Here is a 17285-nt window from a genome sequence, read left to right as displayed (position 1 = left end):
TCCGATCTCCACCTTACTGTTTTTATTGCTATGTTTTCCCCAACCCTCTAGCCAATATTACAATATTCTATTTTGAAATATGAATCATCTCTTATACAGGATCGCATTTTGCTCATACCAGGATCACCAAGGGGTTACACTCACAAATTGAACATGCTTTCATATTTGTTAAAAGATTTTCCTTTTTATTGGTTTAGCTGGTTGATCATTTCTCTTTTGAGACAGAATGACAGTTTTGGAATACCTTCAGTAAGCACAAGCACCCGTTCTTTCCCCCAAAGTGCAGCACTGCAGTAATAGTACAAATTTTAAAAGTTAGTAATTAGAGGGAGAAAAATGAAGGAAACTGCCAAAGTAAAGACTGATCAAGGAAGCAGAAATCTGTTGAGGGCAATGTGCTAATAGAAGGAAGTAAATACAATGTGCCACTGAGATGACCCCATAGAAAAAGAGACTAAGGGGCCAATCATATTCACAAGAAGCTGGTATAAAGCAAACTGGTGTAAAGAGAGAACTTGAAGAAGGCAGTAGTAAAAGCACTCCTCAATAAACCCTCCCTGGACACAGAAAATATAAGTAACTACTGGCCATTTGCTAACCACCCCTTCTTGGGCAAGGTTATTGAGTGGGTGGCCACAGGTCAAATCCAGGTGCTTTGGAGGCCTGGTGTGGCAAGTGCATCCTGCAACCCATGGGGACGGGGCGCACTGTTTGGAGCCTCTCTACTGCCTCCCCCTCAACTGTAGGGTGGCTGAGGGAGAGGTGGAGGGCAGAAACAAGTCCCACACTGCCGTTGGCTCATTCACACTGCAGGCCCCACACTAAGTGCCCCCGCGGTGTCGCACCCAGTGCCAGCTGCATTTCCTTACATTTGTGGACCGAACTAAAAAGTTTCGGGAGCTGATTTTTTTTTTTAAAAAAACCCCTCATAATTTTGTCATTTTGTCACCCTCACCCTCAGTGATGACACCCAGGGCGGTCCGCACCCCCCCCTTCCTCTACCACTGCTTGGAGGAAACTGTTGTTCTGGATCATTTTCCTGGTTTTGGTGGAGAATCTGTTTTGGTCACCCTGTATGATGACTTCTGTTGGGAGAGACATGGGAAATGTGTCATTGTTAATTCTTGACCTCTTGGTGGCTTTCTGTACCATTGGCCATGGTATGCTCCTGGAGTAGCTGTTCAGGTTATGGGTGGGTGGCACTCATTTACAGTTGTTCTGGTCCTACTTGGACTATTGTTTCCAAAGGGTAATGCTCGGTTTTCAATTTTATCCCCCATGCTGTTTAACATCTACATGAAACCACTGAGTGGGGTAATCCAGAGTTTTGGAGTACATTGGTACCTTGGGTTAAGTACTTAATTCGTTCTGGAGGTCCATTCTTAACCTGAAACTGTTCTTAACCTGAAGCACCACTTTAGCTAATGGGGTCTCCTGCTGCCGCCACACCGCCGGAGCATGATTTCTGTTCTCATCCTGAAGCAAAGTTCTTAACCTGAGGTACTATTTCTGGGTTAGCAGAGTCTGTAACCTGAAGTGTATGTAACCTGAAGCGTATGTACCCCGAGGTACCACTGTACATTGTTAACAATATGCTGATGACAGACAGCTCTATTTCTTTACAGCTGCAGGTGAGGCACTGGACCATTGTCTTGTCTCAGTAACGGACTAGCTGAGAGCCAACAAGCTGAAGCTCATTTGAGGTAAGACTGTCACTGAATGGTTCCTTAGACTGGATGGATAGGATGTTGCCTGCTCTTGATGGAGTTACACTTCCTCTGAATGAGTGGTTATTCATCTTGTGGGTCATTTGAGGCTCATGTGGCCTTGGTAGCATGAAGTGCCTTCCATCAACTTTGGCTGGTGTCCCAGCTGTGTCTCTATCTGGACATAGCCAAATCCCAGCTGTGTCTCTATGGGTGATAGCCAAATCTCAGATATCTTTGCTCTGGTAACCTCTAGATTAGGTTACTGCAACATGTTAGATGTAGCGTTCAGAAACTCAGTGCAGAATTCACCAGCCTCATTGTTTAGCAAGGAAAGATTATCTGAGCATGTTACACAGATCCTGGCCTGATACACTGGCTGCCAATTAATTTCCGGGTTCAATTCAAAGTGGTGGTTTTGATCCATAAAGCTCAGGACTGCAATGCTTCTGTCAGGGAAGTGCCATCAGGGCCAGAGGGAGAGAGCGGGCTCCAGAGGGATTCCAGAGAGCGTCCCGGGATGGGGAGAGGCAGCCCATCTTCTGGGGAAGGGAACCAGCATAGCACCAGTGTAGAAGGGGGGCAGATGGAGGAATCGGCGAGGCGGTCCCATGACTCCTCGCTGGGGACCAGCGGGGAGAGTAAGGGTCCTCCACTGCCCACACCCTCCTTGCTCAGAAGGCTTCCGCGCAGGGAGAGTAGGCGGAGACTAGGCATCAAAGAGCTTCTTTGCTGGAAGAAGTTCAAGAAATGCCCACTGACGGATTCTGCCAGCGATTGAGACAGCCACGGGCGAGTGGCTGTCCGGACAGAAAAGGTTCACTCAGGCAACCCAGCCAGGTGTGGCGCCGGTTTATGCACAAGCAACCCCTAGAACCATTACAGCTTCAATGACCACCTCTCCCAATATCAACCAACCCAGACCCTGCAGCCATCATTCTTCGTGTGCCTTCTCCACGAGAGGTACAGAAGGTGGCAACATGAGAACAGGCCTTTTCTGCAATGGCTTCCCTTTTGTAGAAAGCTCTTGCCAGGGATGCTCACCTGGAGCCTTCAACCAACCCAGACCCTGCAGCCATCATTCTTCGTGTGCCTTCTCCACGAGAGGTACAGAAGGTGGCAACATGAGAACAGGCCTTTTCTGCAATGGCTTCCCTTTTGTAGAAAGCTCTTGCCAGGGATGCTCACCTGGAGCCTTCATTATCCATCTTTAGGTACCAGATGAAAATGTTCCTCTTCAAGCAGACTTCAGCTGATTAACATTTTATGTCCTTGTTCTTGTTTTTAATTACGTATTGTGTTTTTATTTTGTATTTTTATGCTGTGAACCACCCAGAGATCTTTGGATAAAGGGCAGTATACAAATGCAACAAACAAACAAACAAACAAACAAACAATATAATAAATAATAATAATAAACAAGATCATGTGACTGAGCTGCATAGACTTGAGATCCAGCCATTCCCTCCCCACCCCCATCCCTGCTACACACGCAGAACACTCCTTCTGAGGAACTTTCTGACCTGGGAAGGACAAGTTACCTCAGGCGGAGCCTGATTGAGCTGGGAATCAACCATCTGAGCTGGAGATCCACTAAATCCTAAACTGTTTATCTGGGGGGACTTACTATAGGTTTCCCCCCTTAGCAACTGTTTCCACAACAACTTTTTGCATTCCCTACAGCAGAGATGAGGAACCCTTTCCAGCATTTCCAAATGGCAATATTTCAGAGGCTACATACCTGTGGTGGGTGGTGCCAGAGGCAAAAGTTTGGGGAGGGAACAAAAGATAATATTGTACAATAGACTACATTCCACTTAAGGATGGGGAAGAAATTTAATTCAGTTTATATTTAAAGCCACTCCTGTCAAAACAGCATGAGAACCATCATGGAACCATCTATCTGAGAACATAGCCATTTTTCAAAAATTGCACTTACCTGCATTTTGCGTTGCAGTTCTTTAACCAGTGAAAGTTTATAAAAATGAACTTATTAGAGAGGGGAATACGTAAAATGAATATATTACTGGAAATAACATACAAAAGGCATAATATTAAGATAAATTGCTTGAAAAATGCATGTGAAGTCAATAAAACAGCATGCAGAAATGTGTTGATTTGGAGAAATTTGCACTAAATGTTGAAGAATTTTCATGAGGATTTTTATTTTAAAAAAGAAAAAGCACTGCAGAAATGTGGCATAATGAATTTAAGACTGGGAAAATGAGAAACCAAGAGAACCCAAATTGACACATTCTTAATTCAATTCATGCAAATGCCAGAGGTTTTTGCACATGCACATATCCCACCACACTCAATTCAGAGGCCTTATCATAGCACAAAGACACATGGGGGGGTGCCCCAACCCCTCAGTCATTTTGCTTGCCATTTTCTGAAACTTTCCCAGCTCTATACTATTCTTTTTGAGGTGCAGAAACCATATTTCTATAAGTACATTTTCATACTAAGACTTATTTTAAGCCACTCTCCTAATGATCCATAATACAGAATTCATATTTTCCACAAAAACTGCAATTCAGGTTTACTTGGAAGTGAGTCCCAGTGAATATGCCTTTCTATTCCATTGAATTTAATTTGCTTCTGAGTAGAAAGAAAGAAAGAGAAATTATCAGTAGGTTGCGTGGAACTTATTCCCAAGTAAGGCCATGCATTTGTAACCACAAAATTTGATTACTGCAATGCATTCTATGTGGGGCTGCTCTTGAAATTGGTCCAGAAACTGAAGTTAGTACGACCACAATGTATTGTACATTTTTGAAGCAGCTGCAATAGTTGCCCATCTGCTACCAGACAAGGTTGGAGATGTTGCTTCTTGCTTATATGCTGACGCGCCAGGCTACATGAGTGACCACCTCTCTCTTTACACTTCTCTCTGCCACTATGCTTCCAGACTGAGAACCTCCTAGTGGTTCTGCTATTTGCTCTGTGACCACCAGTAATATGGTTTTCATTGTTGTGGCCCTATTAACATGGAGTTTGTGCCCATTATATATATCATTTTGGTCAATAACCAGTAGAACCCATTGTATATAAGGCATCACAAGTGATTTAGAGGAGTGTGACTGGTTCAGTCACATTGGGCACAGAGCCTCGGGGGTGCCACAGGGAGCTCTACAACTATAATGTAGAATGGAAGGCAAGAGGCAGGACTGTTCCAAATTTTAATGTTACACAGGGTGCCGCAGAAATTTAAGATCCCAAAGTCTTTCATGGAAGGCAAGCACTAACAATCTATGTTTAGGATTCATATGGAAGACTGTTTTTATTTACTCAAGCTTTTTTCCCCAAAAGAAATTTGTAATTATTGTCCCTTGGTCATTTTATACTGTTAGACTTTAACTGTGTTAGTCATTGTATATGTTTTATACTCTATTTTGTGGTTTTCTCTACATTGTCCTGATATATATTATCATATGAGTGGTCTATAAATTTCTTAACATAAGTGAATAACTATGAATAGGATTGCACTCTTTTTCTTGTTTGAGAGAAGATTGGTCATACCAGCAAGTTATTTATGGATATGATTAACTCTCCAGAGGTCAGGGAGTAAGTGCTCATGATTTTGGAATGGGGGACACATCAGCAGGGAAGTCCAACTCTGACAGCAAACCTCCCAATTAAATTCCTAATTGTTTGTGAAAAGATCTAAATGATGCATGCAAGACCAGCATCTGCTCAGGAGCCTGGAACACTCTTGCTCTGAGGTGAAAGTATTTTGGTCAGGGAACCTGGACAAAGTCAGATGAAGAAGAGAAGTGTGCTTAAGGATGCAAAATCCATTTGGAGATAGAAAGTAAAGGCAGCTAATGGGACTTAAGAGTTCTTTTACCGTCCCTAGTGCCAAGTCCCAAACCCCACACTAAGGCTCAGCTCAAATGCCTTCCCCTAATGTTGCAACAATCCTCACAGGCATACTCACAGGGAGAAAGATTTTGATGAATTTATCAGAGGACCCCTCGCCTGCTTTTTTTTTGCTACATAATACTGTTGCCTTATGTTAAGCTTGTGATATATTAAGACCCTGATATCCTTTTCACACATACCACTGGCAAGCCAGGTAACCCCCATTTTATATTAGTGCAGCTGGACCTACCAATTGTCCCTATTGAAATTAATTTTGTTTGTTTGGGCTCAGTTCTCCAACCTGTTGCAGTCATATTGAATCCCAATTCTGTCTTCTACAGTGTTAGCTACCCCTTCCAGTTCGGTGTTATCTGCAAATTTTATGAGCATCCCCTCAGCTTCATTGAAGCAATTTATAAACACATTGAATAACAACTGGCCCAGACAGAACCCTACAGCACCCCACTTGCCACTTTTTCCCCAGAATGATGAGGAACCATTAGTGAGCATTCTTTGGGTTTGGTCAGTCAACCAGCAAAAAGTCGACCTAACAGTTTCCTCATCAAGCCCACATTTTACCATCGTCTCTGCAAAGAATGAGTGTCTTTGTCAAAAGCTTTACTGAAATCAAGATACACTACTTCCACAGCATTCCCCTGATCCACCAAGCTTGTCATCCTATCAAAAAGGAAAAAAGAAATGAGATTAATCTGGTATGACTTGTTTTTTGAGAAACCCATTCTGGGTCTTAGTAATCACAGCATCCTTTTATAAGTGATCACAGTCTGACTATTTAATTATGTGTTCTGGCTTGCCCTTAGATTTGACATTCCATTAAAGGTGAAAAACACTTATCACCACCCACATGATGCAGGCAGAAGGTGAGTAACATAATAATTACCTTTAAAATATTACTTTGGATTCCCTCTCTTTTGTCTTTTTACTCCAGATATAGACTGATCTCAAAGGAGAATGTCTTATTGCAAGAAATTTTGTTTCTGTTTCATTCCACCTTTGGTACAATAATAATAATAAAATAATACAGGGTTCATTTTAATAAAATTGTATGATAGTGCTCACCCATATTAGGGTTTTTCTTTTTCTTTGTTACACTGTCTGTTTGTTCTCGGGTTGTAATTTCAATAGTTTCTTTGTTACTTGATCCAATTAGCTTCAGTTCTTCACAGTGAAGGCTTTGATAAGGAGCGAGGGTGGGGGGGGGGAGAGAGGGGATCTCTCATCTTTTCATCTCCATCTGGCAACAATTGAAATATCTTTGAAGTCCAAATTGTTGGGTAAGAATGGCAAAACACAGGAACAAATGTCACAACCAATTTCTTTCTTAGCTAAAGACTTGGATGCAAGTTGCCTTATAATGAAATAATTACACTACACAAGTAATTATCTTAACCCAGTTTGTCATAATTCAAAATTAATGTTAATTAATCTTCTGTTTTCAGGAGTGTAATTCTACACTAACAGCCGCTAACATTTTTTTTTTTTATTACAGTTTTTAAGTACCTTTAAGTACATTTGACAATTCCTTCTTATAATATAAATACATAGCATGAAAGAAAAATTTCTATGGTACATTTTAAATGTATTTAGGTAAATCTTACAATTTCTCTTCATTTGGAGCATTTCAAAGGTTCCTTGCCCAATGGCTTCCCAGTTCTGAACCTTAGTAATTTTACTTCTCTCCATTAATACTTCCTTCCTATGATATTCCAGCATTAGTTACTTGCAATGCTGAAAAGGCAAGTCATTTTTCACCTTAACTTGGGGTGGGATTACTCTGAAAAGTGGCTTGCCTTTTTGGCCTATAAACTTTCAAGAAACCCTTGGCTCTTTAACACCCCCCCCCCTTTGTGGTTTCAGAAATGACATGAAAGTATGCAAGGGGAGCCATTAATTCTACTCCAGTGGTGTGCAGTGGAATTTTTTGTAGGAAAACAGTTAGGGCCAGAGGTGCCAGCTTGCAAGGCTGGGATGTGTGTGTGTGTGTGTGTGTGTGTGTGTGTGTGTGATATTGCAAGCATGAACATCACATCTCCCTAAATTGGGCAGAAGCTTCATGGGCTTTGGGAAGGAGGCGATAGGCCTCTGAAAGGATGTTGGAGCCCTACTGTCTCAAAGCTGGGCAGGTCCCAGTTATAGCATCGTGCCTCCCATCCTAAGTTGGATAGAAGCTTCCTGGGCTTCGGAAAAGAGGCACCAGGCTTTAATAATTTATTATTCTAATTTACTAGGAACATTTAATGGAACTAACCTGGTCCCCCTAGTCCACTGACCGCATGTCACTGCTCCACTTTAAGAACCATTGGATTAGTTCATTCAAATTATTTAAATAGTTCTCTTTGGCCTTATATAGACTGCTTTTTTGCACTGTTTACATCTATCTAATTGAAGCAGGGAACTATGTAACAATTCTTTAATCCAATCAATGTCTGCAACACCTGTAATCTCATGTGTCAACAGTTTTGTGCCGGTTCTGCTATCTCATTCAAATGAGATTTAAGATATGTAATCCAATATCTAATCTGATCACTATTTTTCATGTCTGTTCAGCTCCTTTACAAAAACAAAAACCCTTCTTAACCCAAACATGGTTGAGCTTTCAACTGCTTGAATGAAAATGCAACGTGAAGGGCTGTGTTCTAACACTTTTCATCCTCAATAGGGTTTCAGAATTCATTGCTTGGTTTTGTTGTTGTTGTTTTTAAGAAAAGAAATAATAAGAAATACTTGGACATGTATACTAATGGCTCTGGCCCTATATGCCTGACGAAGTGTCTCCACCCCCATTGTCCAGCTCCAAGGGCCTTCTGATGGTTCCCTCATTGCAAGTAATGAAGTTACAAGGAACCAGGCAAAGGGTTCGTGGTAGTGCTGTCTGCCCTATGGAACATCTTCCTGTCCTGTTAGATGTCAAGTAATTAAGACATCGAATCCCTGCGGCGGGGTGCGCTCCCGCTGCTCGGTCCCAGCGCCTGCCAACCTAGCAGTTCGAAAGCACCTCCGGGTGCAAGTAGATAAATAGGGACCGCTTACCAGCGGGAAGGTAAACGGCGTTTCCGTGTGTGGCTCTGGCTCTGGCTCTGGCTCTGGCCAGAGCAGCGGTGTCACGCTGGCCACGTGACCCGGAAGTGTCTCCGGACAGCGCTGGCCCCTGGCCTCTTAAGTGAGATGGGCGCACAACCCCAGAGTCTGTCAAGACTGGCCCGTACGGGCAGGGGTACCTTTACCTTTACCTTTAATTAAGACATCTGTATAGAGGAGGCTTTAATGTTTGGTGTTTTATTGTGTTTTTATATTGTGCAGAACTCCACATCACCATCTAGTGTCACAGTGTCAGAATGCTTAAACAACACATATAAAGTGCTATTTCTTTGCCAATGTAGCTGAGTCCCAAGTTATTTATAAAGACGTTGAACAACTGTGCACCTTACTTGTCACTTTTTTCTAGGATGACTCAGAACCTTAATGAGCACTGTCTGGGTTTGGTCAGTCAACCAGGTACAAATCCAACAAACAGTTACCTCGTTCAAAACACATTTCACCAGCTTCCTCACAATAATATCATCATGAAATACAATCCATATAGAAGTAACCTGTGCTGCATCTTGCACAACTTTTTTTTGGGGGGGGGCACACATACATGCATGTGCATTTGTTGATGTGTTGGTATGTATCTGAATTGAGGTTTATATATCTTGGTGCAACCCCCTCAGTTCTGTTAATGGTAAGAGTTCTATAGATTTGTTCTATTTGAAAGTAGCTTCCCCAAGTCCCCCCCCCCCCTTCAATGTACTGTTTTCCAAGCTTTCTATTTAAGCAGGTTTTCACGGCTGCTGAAATGCAGTACTATAATTAGCAGCACACAAATAAGAAAATAAAGAACACCTGTATTTAATCTTCCGGGAAAGAAAGTTGGGGCAGAACAAAGCATTTTCTCATGTGGGGTAAGGAACTCTTTTCAACCAAAGGGCCAGATTCCCTTCTGCGGACTATATTCCTTTATTGGGAATAAAGCCAAAAGGCAGAACAATAAATACTATTCTCACAAAGTTCGAAGACATATTCAAGTCAGGCAAAAACACCCAATGAAGATGCAAAGCAGTGTTGATGAGGGGTGTGGCTTGAGAGGATATGTGGCCTGCCAGGGACTGACTGAACACTGAGGAATGGTGGTTGGATTCTGATAAGCGGGCACTGGGAAAAACGGGGGCTGACTTGGAAGAAAGAGTCACTGATCTGGAGGAGCCTGTAACAGCTGGGAGATGTGAGGCAGAGGCAAGAGAAGCTGCAGAATTGGAGAGGGGAAAACAGTAGGAAAGAAAGATGGGCCAGGCTGGTGTAGAGTCAGGGGTTTCTACACATCCTTCTCCTGCCTCAACCTCTCCTGTCCACTATCTCCCAGGAACAGAAGAGGATTGAAAAGAGAGGAGCAGAAGTAGGTTACACACAGGCAGAGACTTTTCCAGCTTGTGTGCAGCTTGAGTGGGGGAGATACGTTAACTGAGAATGGGGGTGGGGCCTCTCTGTTATGGCAACTGCTTCATCAGGTGCACACCAGTGTTAGGAGCTGCCCTGCCTTTTCTTGCCCTATCGTGCAAGAATGTCCCTCCAGTCTTAAAATAATGAGGTAATATTGGGGAAGCATCACAGGACAACTAATAGATTGGAAGGGTGTATGGATGGTCCAGTATAAACTATTAATGCAGGGTTATTGTATAAATAACATGTTGCAGGTCGGGAGAAGGGGGGCAGGGATGCACTCATCTAGTGCTGACCTGAAACACCAAAGATCAGTGTTAGGAAGAGGTTATCCCAACCACCAGAATTTCAGGAAATGCAGGTGTAGCAGCTAAGTGGGCATATATGCCACTTAGCAATGTGTAAGTTATAAGGTAGATTCTGTTTCCTGTCCCCCAAGCATACCAGCACTAACAATAGTTATTTCAGAAAGCACATGACAGAACTTAAATAATTGTAGAGGATAAATCATTTTATCTGTCTGTTGGTCAAGGTACGAACACCATCTCTTCAGGGTGACATTTTCCTTGGCCATCTTCAGAGCTCTACATATTAGTGAATGTATCACTGTGGGTGGCAATTCAAGGCAATCTAAGAGCCATCTCTTTCAGGACATTTCCCAGAGTGTGGCCTCAGGTACCATTACGATTTGCTGCTCAAAGATTGATCGGCTGGACAGAGGTGCCATGCTAAACTTGGCAGTGTCCTCTTAGGAGGGCTCCTCCCCCCTCTGTGACACCTCCAGGTTCCTCTGGAGAAGGCCACCTGGCCCAAGACCATTGCTCATCCTTGGCATTACCTGGCCAAATATCAGTTTTCCAGGGGTTCCAGGGTTTTGAAAAAAGCTACCACCATTTGCAGCCCGGACCCTTCCCCAGATTTGGCCTTCCAGTGGCTAGAATTAAATTCCTCAGGGGATGGTGCTCTGAGTCATACAAGAGTTATGTGTCCCAGTGCACCTGATCTCACATTATCTTGTTCTTTGGTTTGCAGGATTATCACCTAAGAAGGTCTGGATTTGCGGGCACAGTATTGTGCATTGGGCCCACGCTCGTGCAACAGAATCAATCTGGGGAGAGAACCTGGGTTTTCCTTCCTACATACAGATATCCTGGATCACTCAGAGGGGAATGAGATGGCATCACGTGCTGCCACTTCTGACAAATCAAATCTCCTTGTTGGGTCCACCTGATTTCATTGTCTTCCAGGTGGGTGAGAATGAGCTGGGTGAATGGAGAGGCATTGACCTCACCAGGGCCATTGCTAAGCACTTGGAGACCTTACATGCTCAGTACCCACAGATCATCCTTTGCTGGTCTTATCTACTGGAAAGGCAGTTTTGGTTTGGCCAGGGGGGTTGCATCCTCCAGGGATCTGTCATGAATCGAGCCAGGAAGAGTTTAAATCGTAGAATAAAGCGCAAGGTGCAGTTCCTGGGTGGTATGGCAATTCGGCACCCTAATATTACTTTGAAAAATGAGGCCATATTCAGACGTGATGGAGTGCATCTGACTGACATGGGTAATGATATTTGGTTGTCTGATCTGGTGGAATGCTTAAGGTTTTGGCTTCAGATATGAGTGGTTTGGTGGTGAGCAACGCTTGAGTGGTGGTTTAGGCATTGTATAGGCATAATCTTGGTTAGAGGGGAGGTTGTACTCTCTGCCTGACACCTCCAAAATGGAGCATCCCATTAGAGGGATCCAGGGGAGATGCTTTCAGCTGGCCTGCCTGCCAGAGGAACTTACATTTTGGGGTCAACCAGAAATGAGGGAGTTCCTGACCTACATCAAGGAGTAACTCCCCAACTTGATTGCGCTTGGGGAGTGCTAAGTGCTTGATTTGAGTCTACACAACACCTATGCCACACCTCTTACATCTATAGTCACTAAACTTGTGGTCTGATTTCACCCAAATAATGGCTGTCGTGCCTCTTTTTCTTGTGGAGGACCAGGCGGTAGGAGGTAATGTCTTGCCACACTATTTTAGGAACTGCTGGTCTAGCAGCTAAATGGGTATATATGCCACTTAGCAATGTGTACGATATAAGGTAGATTCCCTCCCCTGCCCCCAAGCATACCAGCACCAACAACATTTATTTTAGAGAACATATGAGAAAACTTAAATAATTGTGGAGGATATTTAAAATCTAGAACCAGCAGAGCAAAATGGATTATGCTGCTCCTACTCTGCTAGTCACGAAGTTTATTTTCATGCTCCATCCTGTTATTGATTCCATTTAGACAAAGAACACCTTCAGTGTTATTCATCTGGTACTGGTATTCATGAGGGGTTTGAGATAGTGCCACAATTATACCAAATACTTAATCACCTTTGAGCTCTGGGATCTCTTTATATGCAGATTTCTCCTTGGCCTGAATGGGAGTTTTAGTGGGTAAGGAAATGTCAGAGTTTGGTTCAAGCACTATTAACATCTTCCTGTACCCTTTGTGTGATAGCTTGCCAGTGATGTGATTGGCAGGGAAAGGTGATTGTAATGCTTTTACTAAGCCTACATTAAACTGACTCAAAATACGAGATTGTTCCTTTTGTAATACCTGGCTGCCTTATGAAATAAGTGGCATTTCCCATAAAACTATTTATCCAGCTTGGTATTTAAATAACACATCCTCTCCCTTCCTGATGGCTTAAAAGTTGCATCAGGGGTGTCCCAGGCACTGAAAGCAGCAATCAGGGCATGGGGGCTCCAAAATAAGCACTTGGGAAATATGATTGGGTCCAGATTTTGGATTTGGCAGTGGAGGATGATTGAATATCCATCCATCTATCCAGTGAGCATTGGACATTATCACTTTTCAGCTCATAAATATCACTCTTAGCTATTACACCTGGGGTCTGGAGTCTTCTGCCCCTTTAGCTGACCACCAGGACCCTCCCTGGCCCACCTAGTCCAGCCACACCCCTAACTGGCCCTGCTTCCAAGCCACCTTGAATGCTTTTGCTGTGCAATAATGTTTCCTCAGAACTCTGATACATTTTCCTAGATAGAAGATAAGAGAGGGTTGAGTGTGAGTGTATAGCAACTGGCCTACCGTACAATAGTAAAACTTGAATTTGTTGCTTTACCTGCTTTTGTTTCTTACCCTGCCTAAAACTGGCATTGGCCTCTGGAAGGTTTCCCAGTAGGCAATGTGGCTCTCTACCTAAAAGGGTTCCCTACCTCTTCTCTTGCTACATTTCAAGGCCAACATTACTGAACATGTAAGAGCTAGAATCCGATAAAACCTTCACTCCCAACCTTCTGTGCTCAATACTGTAATCAAATGTGTGACACATTAGGATTGTAGCTAATGAGAGTAGGTAGAAGATCATGATCAAAGCACCACAGGGTTCAAATACCATGCAAGTTGACATGTGTAGAGACATAAATGCAGTGATAAGAATGTAGGTGTGTGATCCAGAACAACCAGGGAATTTGTTAGCAGGTTTATAGAAGGAACTGAGGTACAAAATCTGGCGACATTCTCATTGAATTGAGATGAGGCTCCAAGTTTTCAACATTCTGCATTTAACAATTGTTTCAGTCAAGGAAGGGCATCACTATAGTTTCAGACCATTAGCATATTTTCCCCCAGAATTGTTTACACTTCTGGCAAGTCACTTTTTCTTTATGCATGATTTTAAATGTTCAGATCTATATTAATCAATAAATTTGAAAACAGGCTCTAAATTTTTGCTGAAAACCTTGACCTTCCCTACAATACTCTGACACTCTTGTGCAGTGCTCCCCCCCCCAGAAAAGTAGATGCCAATATGCACTATGAAGTTGTTACAGTAAGTGCAAAAAAGAGAGGGAGATGCCAGTACTGGGTACCCTTGAGTACCCCCTGAAGAAGAAAAAGCACTGTTCTTGCATGGCTAGGCATCCCCCCAACTCTTTGGTCCTCCCCAATATCAAGAATAAGACGTGGCAAACAGTATTTGGGTGAAATCAGACCACAACTTTATTGACTGTAGGCTTGGCATAGGCCTTGGGTAGACCCCACCGCGCTTCCGGCCTGCCAGCTGAAAGAACTTGAGTTTTGGGATTAACTGGAAATGAGGGAGTCCCAGACCTATATCAAAGGGTAACTTCACTACTGGACTGCATCTGGCGAGTGCTGTGGCCTCTCATTCTCACTTGGGCTTCTGGACAGAAGTATCTCCCCTAGATCCCTTTAATGGAATACCCCATTTTGAAGGAACCATGCAGAGACGTCAACCTCCCCATGTGACCAAGACCAAGACTATACTTATCCAATGGCTAAACCACCAAAGATGTGACAATTGCCACGAGGATGGCAAAAAGCAGAAGACTAGTGTCAATTTGCCAACTGAGAAAATTCCAACCTGGCCCCCAATATGGTTACCGGCTATGCCATAACCATGCAACAGCAGCATGTAAAAGTAATAGTACCACTCTATTCTGCCTTGGTCAGACCATACTTAGAATACTGTGTCCAATTCTGGGCACCACAATTTAAGAAGGAGGTTGCCATATTTTGAAGAGCAAAAAAGAGGACACACTTTTGTTGACTTCTACTTTTAACTATGGACCGCTATGATGACTCTACCCATGAAAAAGATGACATATGGCTAGAACGTGGGCAACCAAGATTATCAGGGGTCTGGAGACCAAGGCTTACAAGGAGTGCTTGAAGGAACTGGGTTCTTCAAGAAAGGAGATTTCGACTAATCACACGGAAAAAAACTTTCTAAGATCTGTTCAACAGTGGAGCAGTCTTCCTTAGAAGATTGTGGCCTCTCCTTCCTTGGAGGTTTTGAAGCAGAGGTTCGATGGTCATCTGTCATGGATGCTTTAGCTGAGATTCCTGCATTGCAGGTGTTGAACTAGATGACTCTTGGGGTCCCTTAAAACTCTACTGTTCTATGATTCTATAAAAGGGGGTGGGAGATCCAATGAAAAGTGACTGCAGAACAAACTACATGCCTATGCAGTAAACTGGAGGGGCAGACTAAGCCCAATCCATGGTGGCCCATGCCCACTTGCAATTCACTGATTAGGCGAGTGGGCAGGACCAATTAGCCAGGCAGCAAGCTTGGCTCAGAGGCTTCATTTGCTGCCTGGGACTTTGCACGTCAGATCCGGGCACACAGGGGAATGCCAGCCCACAGCCAAAGAAAGTGAGTGAACTTCCCAAGCAAGACCTGTAATGGTGATCTGCTAGACCAGGGACTACTAAATAAGAAGTGAAAAGCCAGCTGTATGTGAAGGTGATGGCCCTGGACTCTTACAATACCTTTGTGTTTGCAAAAGGTGAGAACATGCATTAAAGGTGACACTGACCAAGTTCCAGGAATAATGCTCACTTTCCAAATTTGGTATGAATTCTGATCCATATATTTCAGAAGAAATTTGATAAGTGGTACAAAATTATGCTGCGCCATCCAAGAATTGTCTCTCACCCATTGAAATTCATCAGCGTTTGTTCCTAATTTATGCTACTGTCCATAAGTTCAGAGCAGGGCACTGTCTGCTCTGCAATTAGCTCATCACATCTATGTTGCTCCAATCAAGATCTAAATAGTCAAAGCCGAAACATATAATTGGAGCTGGCATGGGTTATGTACACTGAATAACCTTTTCTCTTTTGTGAAATTATTTTTAGATATTTTTCTCATGCAAATATACAAATGTGCACACTTGGTGCCCTCTCCTGAATGAGTTATGCCATCATTGACAAGTGTCACATCTTCTTTAATTACAATACTTATGAAGAAAATTGTTAAGTAAGTTTCCCACATAATAAACAAAAGTGAATAAAGCTCATATTAGCTTATAAGGAACTTGATTATATCAACCAGCCCATTACTGGGAACATTAAGTTGAAGGCCTGGAAAGGTCAACAACATTATACTCTACTTCGGTGGTGAATTTACACGATGAAGACCATAATTGAAAAGAGATAAACAAGTCACGGGGCAGAGGGAGGGGAGAGAAAAGAAATGGGAACTATAGTGATTCTGTCGCAGTACTATTGGGGAGAGAGACGTTCTGATGGCAATCAGCCAATGCCTTTTCCACTTGCCTTGCCCCACCCTCCAGCCCTTTCCCAGACCATGACTTTGGGAACAGCAGAAGCAGCTGGGAAGAGAGAAGAGGAGTTTAGGGATATTTCTTAAAAATTAATTTTATAAGTTGTGTGTCTTTGTTCCTCAGTTTGATCCTTTTACATGGTTTTGTATATTTTGTGGTATTTTATGCATTGTGTCTTGCCATAATTTTTATTGATTATAGTTTAGTAATTCTTTATTGTAACTGAGAAGTGTAAACTGTTTATTATTTGCTGATACTTAATTTTACTGTTTACTATTATATTCTAATGGATTATTGAATATTGCTTTGTTTATATGTTTAAAGTTATTGTAACTTCTTTTTTTGCTAACCAAATCTCACAGTTTGGGAAAGACCTGTTAGAAAATAATCAAAAAATAATGTCTTAAAATGTCTAAAGTGCTGTTAGAATGGCAAACAAAAATGTTTAAGTTGAAATCAGATACCTGTTGGAAATGCAAAGAGAAAGAAGGTAACATTTTTCATATGTATTGGTCACGTAAGGTGGTTATAGCTTTCCGGGAAATTATATATAATGAATTGGGGGGGGGGGGGGTTTGCTAAGGTTAACTTCTGTTTTTTAAAAAAACAAAAAGCCAGAAGCTTTTCTCTTAGGAATAATTGGAGGAGAGATATGTAAAGAATAGAAAATTTATTGATTATTTGAAGACACACTGTAAAGAACTTAAAATGTAAGCAGGGTTCATATAAACTGATATAGTAAGAGATAATTAAAAGGGAACTAAAAGGGACTATAATGGGAAGTTAATAACTAGGTATAACTTGGATATGCAGTAACAAAAAGATGTAAAATAAGTAATCACAGAAAGGAGGGGAGGGAAGTCGAATAAAATTTGGATTAATTATGTTATGATTGATATTCTTTTGTCAAAACACATGCAAAATGAGAAAATGAAAAATTAAAATTAAAAAAATAAAGTTATTGTAACTTTTTTGTATTGGATCAGGTTGTTATAATTAATGTTTGATGCTTTATTATGTTTTTATAAGTGTTGGAAGCCACCCAGAGTGGCCGGGGCAACCCAACTATCATCACCATCATCATCAATACTGGTGCCAGCTCCAGGGAGCCCTGGGGGCCC

At 42.4% G+C, this 17285-nt stretch overlaps 2 long non-coding RNA genes across 2 annotated transcripts; both read left to right on the top strand.

Annotated features, from left to right (window-relative positions):
• Positions 1-1639: 1639 nt before the first annotated feature.
• Positions 1640-6452, top strand: LOC307207750. Its single transcript, XR_013834825.1, has 2 exons — positions 1640-1703; positions 6392-6452. It is a non-coding gene; the product is annotated as an uncharacterized lncRNA (long non-coding RNA).
• Positions 6453-12330: 5878 nt separating this feature from the next.
• LOC307208385 lies at positions 12331-14398 on the top strand. Its single transcript, XR_013835136.1, has 3 exons — positions 12331-13394; positions 13428-14034; positions 14096-14398. It is a non-coding gene; the product is annotated as an uncharacterized lncRNA (long non-coding RNA).
• Positions 14399-17285: the final 2887 nt, after the last annotated feature.

Source organism: Podarcis cretensis (assembly GCF_951804945.1).
Source record: "Podarcis cretensis genome assembly, chromosome: Z".
NCBI classification, from domain to species: domain Eukaryota; kingdom Metazoa; phylum Chordata; class Lepidosauria; order Squamata; family Lacertidae; genus Podarcis; species Podarcis cretensis.
Note: the sequence above shows the minus strand (reverse complement) of the source record. Positions and strands in the feature narration are given on the sequence as shown.